The sequence below is a fragment of the Pelodiscus sinensis genome, chromosome 31 (genome assembly GCF_049634645.1).
Source record: "Pelodiscus sinensis isolate JC-2024 chromosome 31, ASM4963464v1, whole genome shotgun sequence".
Classification (NCBI taxonomy): Eukaryota; Metazoa; Chordata; order Testudines; family Trionychidae; genus Pelodiscus; species Pelodiscus sinensis.
Window position 1 is genome coordinate 8,668,314 of NC_134741.1, and position 9,110 is coordinate 8,677,423.

Genomic DNA, 9,110 nt, shown 5'->3' on the forward strand with positions numbered 1-9,110 from the left:
AGCACTCTGGGGTCAGTGGCTGGTGCTGGTAGTGGAGGGATGAGGGGCTCTAGGGGTAGGGTTGGCATTGGAGTCTCTGGGGCTTTTTATACCCCCATAGACCAGAAAATACATTCACAAACTTTTGGTGGACCAGTAATATTTGATTTGCATATTTGAATATTCATTTGCATAATACATATGCAAATAAAATGTTACTGGACTGCCAAAAGTTTGTGAATGAGCCCCCAGTATAAAAAGGTTGTGAATCCCTGTGTTAGGCCTCCCTGTGTGAATGCTAAAGCCTTAAAGATAAGCAGGAAAATAAAAATAAATCCATTTATTTCTTTTTAATAAGGGCTAAATCAATTGGAGGTTGTTTTGAACATTTGTTCTGCAAAAATTGTTTGCTGTTGAACTGGCTTGAATATGAATAATTTTACCAGGTGTCCGGTATCAAGCACAAGGAAATACGGTCACCCTACTGCCATACAATACCTTGCAAACCACCCAGACCGGTTCTCTGGGTAGTGAGCCAGACATGCCCAAGGCTGGTTGTTTGCAGTAAAGCGGCTCTAAGCAGGTATTTGAAGGAACATGCAGTTTCCTGGTTTGTGGCATGCGGCATGTCCATACCTCAGACAATGGGTAGGGCTGTCTGGCAGCCTGAACCATTGCTTTTCCCACTGCTCATGTTGCAGGCTGGTTTTACTTTCCAAGCCTGTTTTGGGATCAACAGAGAGGCCATGTCCCCCCTGCTTTCCCCTTGGCTCCTGTGCCAGAGCTTGGGTGCTGTGTCCCCCACTAACAGGGGCTGTCCTTATGGCAGAGACAACTCAGCGACATTGCTACCTGGACACTAGAACTGCGCATGGAGAGGCCAAGTTGAGGAACCGGCTGCCATGAGGATGGGCCATAAGCGGCTCCTGGTCTCAATGGCTGTTCCCAACTCCCCCTGCAGCTGCCGCCAATGTGCAGGAGGGAAAAGGCCATCGGCTATTGAGGCAGAACATATCTGCAAACAAGGGAGTGGAACTGAACCTGGCTCTTCTGGTTCACGTGGGTGCGCTCAGGCGTATCAGGCTGAATGAACTTGACGGAGCTGCCACGTCTGAGTGTGTGTGCGTGTGCAGGGGGAAGACACCCTGACTGTTTTGGGTGTGGCAAGTGGTGGGAATGGGGGGAGCTCTCTCCAGGCCCAAGGCTGAGTGGTCCTTTGGCTGCTCAGTCCAGGGCACACAAAGGCACCAAGCTCAGAGGAAGCCCAGAGGACCTACCAGCCCCGAGACACTGAGCCCAGAGGCAGATGGGAAGGTGCCTGGCTCCCCTTTCACCTTCTCTTCACTCAGGACAGAGCCCCAGGCCCCCATGTGTCTCTGACTCTCTCCAAGATACAGAGCAATTTTCTCTGTGCAGCTAGGACAGGAGCCTGGGGGGGGGGGGGGGGGGAGGGGAGATAGGGGCTCACTGGCCCTGGGGTAGGACAGCAGCAGGGCAGGGCCCATCAGTACCTGGGGGCCGCACATGGCTCAGGTCCAGTGCTTATACAAACGGGGCCAAGTTACCTTTTGGGCAAGATGCCTCCTAAACCATCTCATGTCTGAGGCATCTGCCCACAGAGAGCGGAAACCTCCCACCCTCACTGCATTGCCCCTGGGTCTGGCCACAGCTGGGACCCTCCCTCCCCACTCATGGCTCCTGCTGCCCCTGCCAGGCTCTGCCCTAGCTCCTTTGGGCCCCCTCGGGCTGGGAGTCTTGGGCCCTGGCCGGGCTGCTCTCCCAGGGCTGGCTCAGCTCCTGCAAGCGCTCCAGGATGCAGAACCTGAGGGCAGCAGGGCAGCAGCACTGGAACTCACAGCCCCCACCCATCCGCAGGAGCAGGGTTGGGGAGAGGAGGCTGGAGGGGGAGAGAGGAGGGGAGGGCAGAGTCACTTCCATGTTGTGCTTAAAAGAACCGCCCAGGATCTTTTTCAGGGGGATAAGGCAACACGCCACATATATTGACCATACATAGATCAATCACTATTTATCATATGCATATGATACATCACACTCATACACACTCACACACACACAAGCACACACTGTCTTGTTGTTACCAAAAGTTGCTCCCCCTAACTGCACTAGCCAGGTGAGTTAGATGGGGGAGGGGTGGAGGCAGGTTTCTGCAGATCCGGATCAATGCTCCCATGTTGACAAGACGAAAACCCGGGGTCCCTCTGCAAGATGCCTCCTGTTTATCCCTCTCATGCAGCCAGTTAGTCATCGCCTCGCCTTTCCTAATGTTGCTTCAAAGAGAGTTCTTCCAAGGGCAGGCACTTGCTGCTGGACTCCCAAGGCATCTGTATGTCCAGTCCTCTTAATGAGCTCACTTTACAGGTATTGTCTTGGGTCTGGCTCCCAGACCCTCTCCACCCTGGCAACTGCTGCTAGAGGTGCTCCCCTTTCATTCTCCATTCACACCTCATTCATTTCAACAGGGCAATCAAGGAAGGGGGAGAGTTCAAAAGACATTTTTTCTTACAAGGTCTATCTATATAAAAAGGAAGTTTCTCTTAATACAAAGTTATAGGAGAAATGTTACAGAGATTCTATAAGAACACCTAACAGAGATATATCTAAAAGGAGAAGATCTTAATTCAAAGTTATATGAGAGTGATAATATTACAGGGATTTATCCACATTTACCTACCCTCTGAAGTGGACACCAGACCCTGTGGACTCAACTAGAAGCACAGAGAAGGAGTCTGTGTAGTCTCCAAACGAGTTAGAGAAAGGCAGTAGGGGCAGAGTGTTGCTACAAACAGAAAGGCTATGGCTACACTGGAGCGTTCTCACGCAAAAACTCTTTTGCAGAAGATTTGCTTTTGCGCAAAAGCATCCGTGTCAGTGCAGATGCTCTCTTGCGCAAGGAAGCTCCGATGACCATTTTAGCCATCGGGCTTTCTTGTGCAAGAAATTAACATAGCTGTCTACACTGGCCCTCTTGCGCAAGAATCAGGACCCTTCCCCAAATATACACATCCCCTGAGATGTGCATGCTACAAAAGCCACTTGTTCCCTGCCCACTTCCCAACACTGGCTGCAGCTACATATGTTTGTGTGGTGTAGCTCAGAGGTAGAGTGGTTGGTTGCAAATCAAATGGCCCTTAGTTCAACTTCCAGTATCCCCTTGGAAAAATTTCCTTCAAGGGGAAACATTTTCCTTTCCAGTTCCATCACACTCTGGCTTTACATTGCTTGAGATCCTTTACATTAATAATGTCGGGGATTCGAACCCGGACGGCCTCTGTTCGTTGTCTGACCGCAAAGAGACAGGCAACACCAGCAAGATCCAATCACAAGCTCTTTATTGAATAGTGCGCACTTATAATAGTGAGCGGCCCGTCTCCAAAGTGAACCAGCCACGATTTCATTAACAGGTAGGCTTATATAGACAGTTCCATCGCGTCATAGACTATTTGCCCAAGCAACCCACCCCCCTTTATCGGTTAGAAACTTTTAGTATCCATGGACACCTGGCCAACTATACATCATGGCCTTAAGCAATTCATAATGCATCAGCAATTTCTTATCAGCCCAAACGACAGGTGGCAACAAGGAGACAGTTCGTTATGGCCAAAGGAGAACATAAACAGGGAGTTTGGAACAAACGGGAAGAGCAGAAACAGGGAGTCTCCTTATCAGTTCTCAAAACAAACTGTTCCTCATCACAGCAGGTACAAAAATGCAGCTTCTTACTTATCTCATTTTGCCAACTTGAGCAAGCGTGTAGGGTGCGTGTAGGGTGCGTGTAGGGTGCATCCCTGCTTGAACCTATCTCCAGTTCTACCCAGGGACTACCCAGAAACCTTTGTTACATTTGCTTTAGCATAACTGCACTAGGCCTATTTTTCTAGGGCCTAACAATAAGAACCCTTAATGCAGAGCTACTCAACTTTGCAAATAGCTTCTTTCATAGTAATGGACATGAATACAAAGATTAAGGCAAGACTTCACAACTTGCAGGTCCCATTTAAGTCAGTTCTGCTGATGTTAATAAAATGCAATATTTTCCCAAATCCCACCCATGACAGCACTTTTAATGAGCAATGGCAGTCCAGGAATTTAACTACTAAAACACATCTCAGCAGAAGACCATTATCTTGACTACTTTTTTGTTTTGGCTTCACAATTTTAACAAATCAAACAAAAAATGCCAATACAATATTTACGGAAATATAAGTACGATCAATGTGGAGTTAAAGGCACTGGGGGGAGAGGTGGCCTGGCTAGAAAAGAAACCCAGGAATCCTGCTTCCCAGAATCCCTTCCTTTCCCCGCCTGTCCCACCAAACACCAGCTCCCACAGACCTCACAGAGCAAAGACTGAAGCCTCCAAATCTAACCAACAGACACACTGCCCACCCACAGGAAGGAAAGACGTCAGAAGTTTGAACACCTGGTTCCTGGCTCTAACCCTTCCCTGGAGCCAGGCACTCCCCTCCCCCCAGTTACCCTGCTCTAACACAATGCCCTTTCCCTCCAGAAGAGGCATAAATCTAGCAGGGCAGAGGGTAACACCCTGGATCTCACCAGAGCCAGGTGCTTTTCCCTCCAGGTGCTGGGGCCCATATGCAGAGTGGCTGTGAATGGTTCCAGCCTGCAGCTCCAAACCTTCCATTGAAGGCACCTGCCATCGCCCCCTCCCCAATTCCCTTTGCAAGGCAAAAAATCCCAGATATGTTTTGCCTTTTAAAAAAATCTATCCAGATGGCGATTTAACATGTGAAAACAAGGACGTGCAGGAAAAACTGGATGTACAGTAACCCTACCCGGACCTCTCTCACCCCGCCTTACTGCCTGGTTCCCACGCTGCCTCTTGCCACCCGGCAACACCTGTGCATGTGCCATTGTGATCTGGCTCAGTGCAGCACCATGCAGCGCATGGAGAGGTGCTCTTGCTGTGGGTGATGTAGCAGGCATGCTCTGCTGCCACCTCTTCCTGCCCTCCTGCCTGCCAGCCAGTAGCTTGAGGAGGTGCTACTGCAAGAACCCACAGTAATGAGGCAGGCAGGCAGCCGAGGAAGCAGCTCAAGGCATGGCAGGACGCATAAAAATGGGCCACAGGCTGCATGTGGCCCACAGGCCATGTGTTGAGTAGCCCTGCCTTAATGCCTTCCTGTGCCAATGCACATAAACCAGGCAAACCCGGCCCTCAGCTGGAACCAGCTCAGACCCGCTGTGTGTCTGGTTTCTGTTTCTGACAATTCAACAAGGATGTGATCTGAATGCCCATTGGCAGGTCCTTGGTCTCCATGGGCTGGGCTGTGCAGAAGAACAAAACCCATGTCCAGCTGGGGATGAGTGGGCATAATCGATCTTACGGAGTTTGATTTAGCAAGTCCAACTAAGACTCACGAAATCAAACTCAAAGGGCACCCTCACCAGATTCCAGCACTTCTGCTCTTTTCTCCCTTTGGTTTCCCACTGTAGGGAGAATGCAAAGCTTGACTGAAGGAAGCCAACTCCAGCTATGTACTGAGGGATAGTGGGACAAGCATATTGTCCAGGCACCACTGGAAGCTGCCTCCCTCACCTTCCCCATACTTGGCAGGTGCCTTGGTCAGCTTAGCAATGGGGCTGCTCTCTGGGACTTTTCTCCCAGCTGCTTCACATGTTGCCAATGCCCATCCCAAGGGAGGGGGAGGAGAATCACTCTCCATGGCTGCAGGAGCTGCAGAGGTTGCACCCCAGGGAATCAAAAGGGTGTGTGGTGCTGGTTCTCCTGTCCCAGCAACTGCAGCGAGAGCCCTGCCTTGCCAGTGCCAGTCACAGCAGCTTCTGCACCTGCTCCAGGCTTGTGGTTTCCTTCTTCCCAATGTTCCTCCCCAATCAGCCTTTTCCTGAACCAGCAGTTCCATGAGTGGCCAAGGGAGGCCTCGTCTGTGTCCCAGGACCTAGGAAAATGTGAGCAAAGGCTGCAACAAGGCACCATTGGGAGTTGAATCCAGGATCTCCTGCTTACAAGGCAAGTGCTTTGGCCAGCTAAGCCATGATGCCCTTTTTGGCTAGGTCTACAATACAGATTTTTTCTGGGATACCTCTTGTGTTCCTGAAAAACTCTGCTGCATCCAGGGAACAGGTCCACTTTTTTGTATCAGTTTCCAAAAAAGTGGGTGTGTTCTTTTGGAAGCCCTGTAGTCCTCATACCTATCTCCTAGAACTGGAAGGGACCTTGAAAGGTCATCAAGTCCCATCCCCTGCCTTCACAGCAGGACCAAGTACCATCCCTGAAAGATTTGCCCCAGATCCCTAAATGGCCTCCTCACAACCCTGGGTTTAACAAGTCAATGCTCAAACCACTGAGCTATCCCATCCAAAAGAGAAGGCTTTTCCCACATTTGGGCCCATGTAGATGGGCCAAATGTTGACAAAGCCTCTTCCAAAAAAGGAAGAGTGTCTCTGAAACTATTCTAATGTAGGGTCCCAGACAACACCTTTGAATTCCAAAGTGCAGCCATTCCCCATTCCCTTCTAGCCCTGGCGGGGTCTCAAGGCCTGTGCAGCCCAAGAAATGTGATTGTGGGAACTAGCTGCCAATCTTTTTGTCAATTGCAGTGCAGAGCGCTGAAGATATGAACCCAAGGCAACTACCTTGCTCACCTTTTGCTAAGGCTGGAGGGAAATAAAATCTCCCCTTTGAGCCAGAATTGAACCAGCAATCTAAGGATCATTTGCTAAGCACACACAACAGTCTACCACACTGCTCACTGAGCTATCACAAGGTGCACAATAAAGGCTGGTTTGTCCAGGTTGGCCCTTCTACAAGTGTCAGGGCATGTGCTCCCTGAAGTGGGTGGCATCCCAGGTGAGGGGCTGAAGCACCCAGCAGCACAGGGGTTGTCACAGGTGCTTCACATGCAGAAGGACCCGAGTCAAACCTGAGTGAGATCCACCCATGTCACAGCAAAAGGAAGAAAGTTGGGTTCTTCTCATGTGTCTTCTTTCTTCCAGAATCTCTAGCAGTGCAGGAGGGGCAGGTCCACAAAAAACAATGAGTGAACCTTGGTCTAGCCTCTCACTTGTGCTGCTCGCTCCCCCAGACAGTTCCTACATCCAAGGCAATAGCTCCACAACCAAGGTGTGTTGAGTCGGATTTACCTCAGCCTAGAGCCAGTGCAGGGGGTAAAACAGGTTTCTTCACCTTTCTCAGAATCAGGGAACCCACATTCTTTGAGTCCTGGTCCTGAGACTCCCTCCCTTTAGTGTAAGGGGGCAATAGGCAGAGCCTGGCAGCTGCTAGAACCAGATGTGACATCAGGAGGGAGCAGCAACACACACAGCCTCAGCAGGTTCCACAAGCTGGCAGGTTCCATGGCCACAGCACATCCCAGCCTTCCACTGAGCCAGCCAGACAAGACACCAGTGGGCAGTAGACACCCAGCAGCAGGTACAAAGTTATTTTTTCAGCAGCTTGAGGACAAGGAATCCAAAGCACATGAAGTAGGAGGGTTTTGCAGTAACCAGCCCAGGTAGGTCCCCCTGAGACTTGAACTCAGCTTGCAGACTTTAAAGACCTGAGTGCTGCTCCTTATGCCATGGGACCTACTGGTAGCAGTATGGTGGGCACTTATGACTCTCAGCTCTCAGGCTGCCTCTGCTCTCCTGGCTCCCTCCAGCTGCCCCATCCCAGCTGCTTGTTTTTTTTTGTTTTTTTTGTTTTTGTTTTTTAAATACCAGCTTTAGCAGAAAGCCATGTGACACTCTTTCCTCCCACATCATGGCATGCACATGTCGCTGTCCCCAACCAAACTCTTAAATGGCCCTCTGCTTTTCCCCTTGTCCCATGGGGCTAGCAGGGAAGTAGCCCAGAGCTAGGCTGGAGTCAGGGGAAGCAGGAGGCAGAAAAAGCCCCAGTTTACACAGCTCCTTTTTGCGCAAAAGCCTCTTGCACAAAAATGGACCCTAATTAATTAGGCAGATTAAGTACGGCAATATGCTAATCAGCACTTCATTTCCATAAGCTTTTGCGGAAGAGAAGTGAAGTATAGACATTGCCTAGGTGGTAGATAGCCGTGAAGTAACATAGACTGAGGAAAAATCCCTGGGCTGCAATCCTGAGTTACAAAAAATAATTCACCAGCTCAGACACGATTTCTAAACCCCCCAAACAAGGAAAATAATAAAACTTGATGGACTAGCTAGACTTTTCCCTGCTTACACATAGCAGCTGTGTCTAGACTGGTAAGTTTTTCCGCAAAATCCCCTGGTCTTGCGGAAAAACTTGCCAGCTGTCTACACTGGCCGCTTGAATTTCCAGAAAAGCACTGACGATCTCATATAAGATAATCAGTGATTTTCTGGAAATACTATGCTGCTCCTGTTTGGGCAAAAGTCTTTTTCTGAAAGACTTTTGCGCAAAAGGGCCAGTGTAGACAGCACAGTAATGGCGATGGGGGCTTTTTTGTGGAAAAGCGCGTCTAGATTGGCCACAGACACTTTTCCGCAAAAAGTGCTTTTGCGGAAAAGCATCCTGCCAATCTAGACGTGCTTTTCTGAAAATGCTTTTAATGGAAAAGTTTTCCGTTAAAAGCATTTTCGGAAAATCATGCCAGTGTAGACGTAGCCAGGAAGTAGTCCATTGGCAAGCAGGCAAGACTGCATGGCCTAAAGGATAAGATGTCTGAATTTGGATCAGAAGATTGAGAGTGTAAGTCACTTCACAGTTGCATTTATTGTGCTTTCTCTTGCTTGGTGGTCCTGCTGTCTTTGGCCTGGAAAAGTCTGTAACAATATGGTTTTACTATAGTCCTATTGGAAGGCCTATAGCAGGGTGGCCAACCTGTTAGAGATGAAGAGCCAAAACAGCAGTGGATAGAGCGTGAAGAACCACGTAGCTGGGAGGAGTTGTTGAAATAGGTTCTGGTACACCATCCTGGGCCATACCATCACAAAAAAAGCCCTGGGAAAGTGTGAGGGGTGCAAGCTCCGAGAGGGAATTTGGATGCAGGAGGAAGCAGAGAAGAGGATACTGGCTCAGGGAGGGCCTCCAGGCTGGAGAGTGTGGGGGTCAGGTGGAGGGTTAGGGCTGTGGCTATGAGGGTGCAGGAGTTTGGGCTGGGGTTCATGAGGGGCTCAGGACACAGATT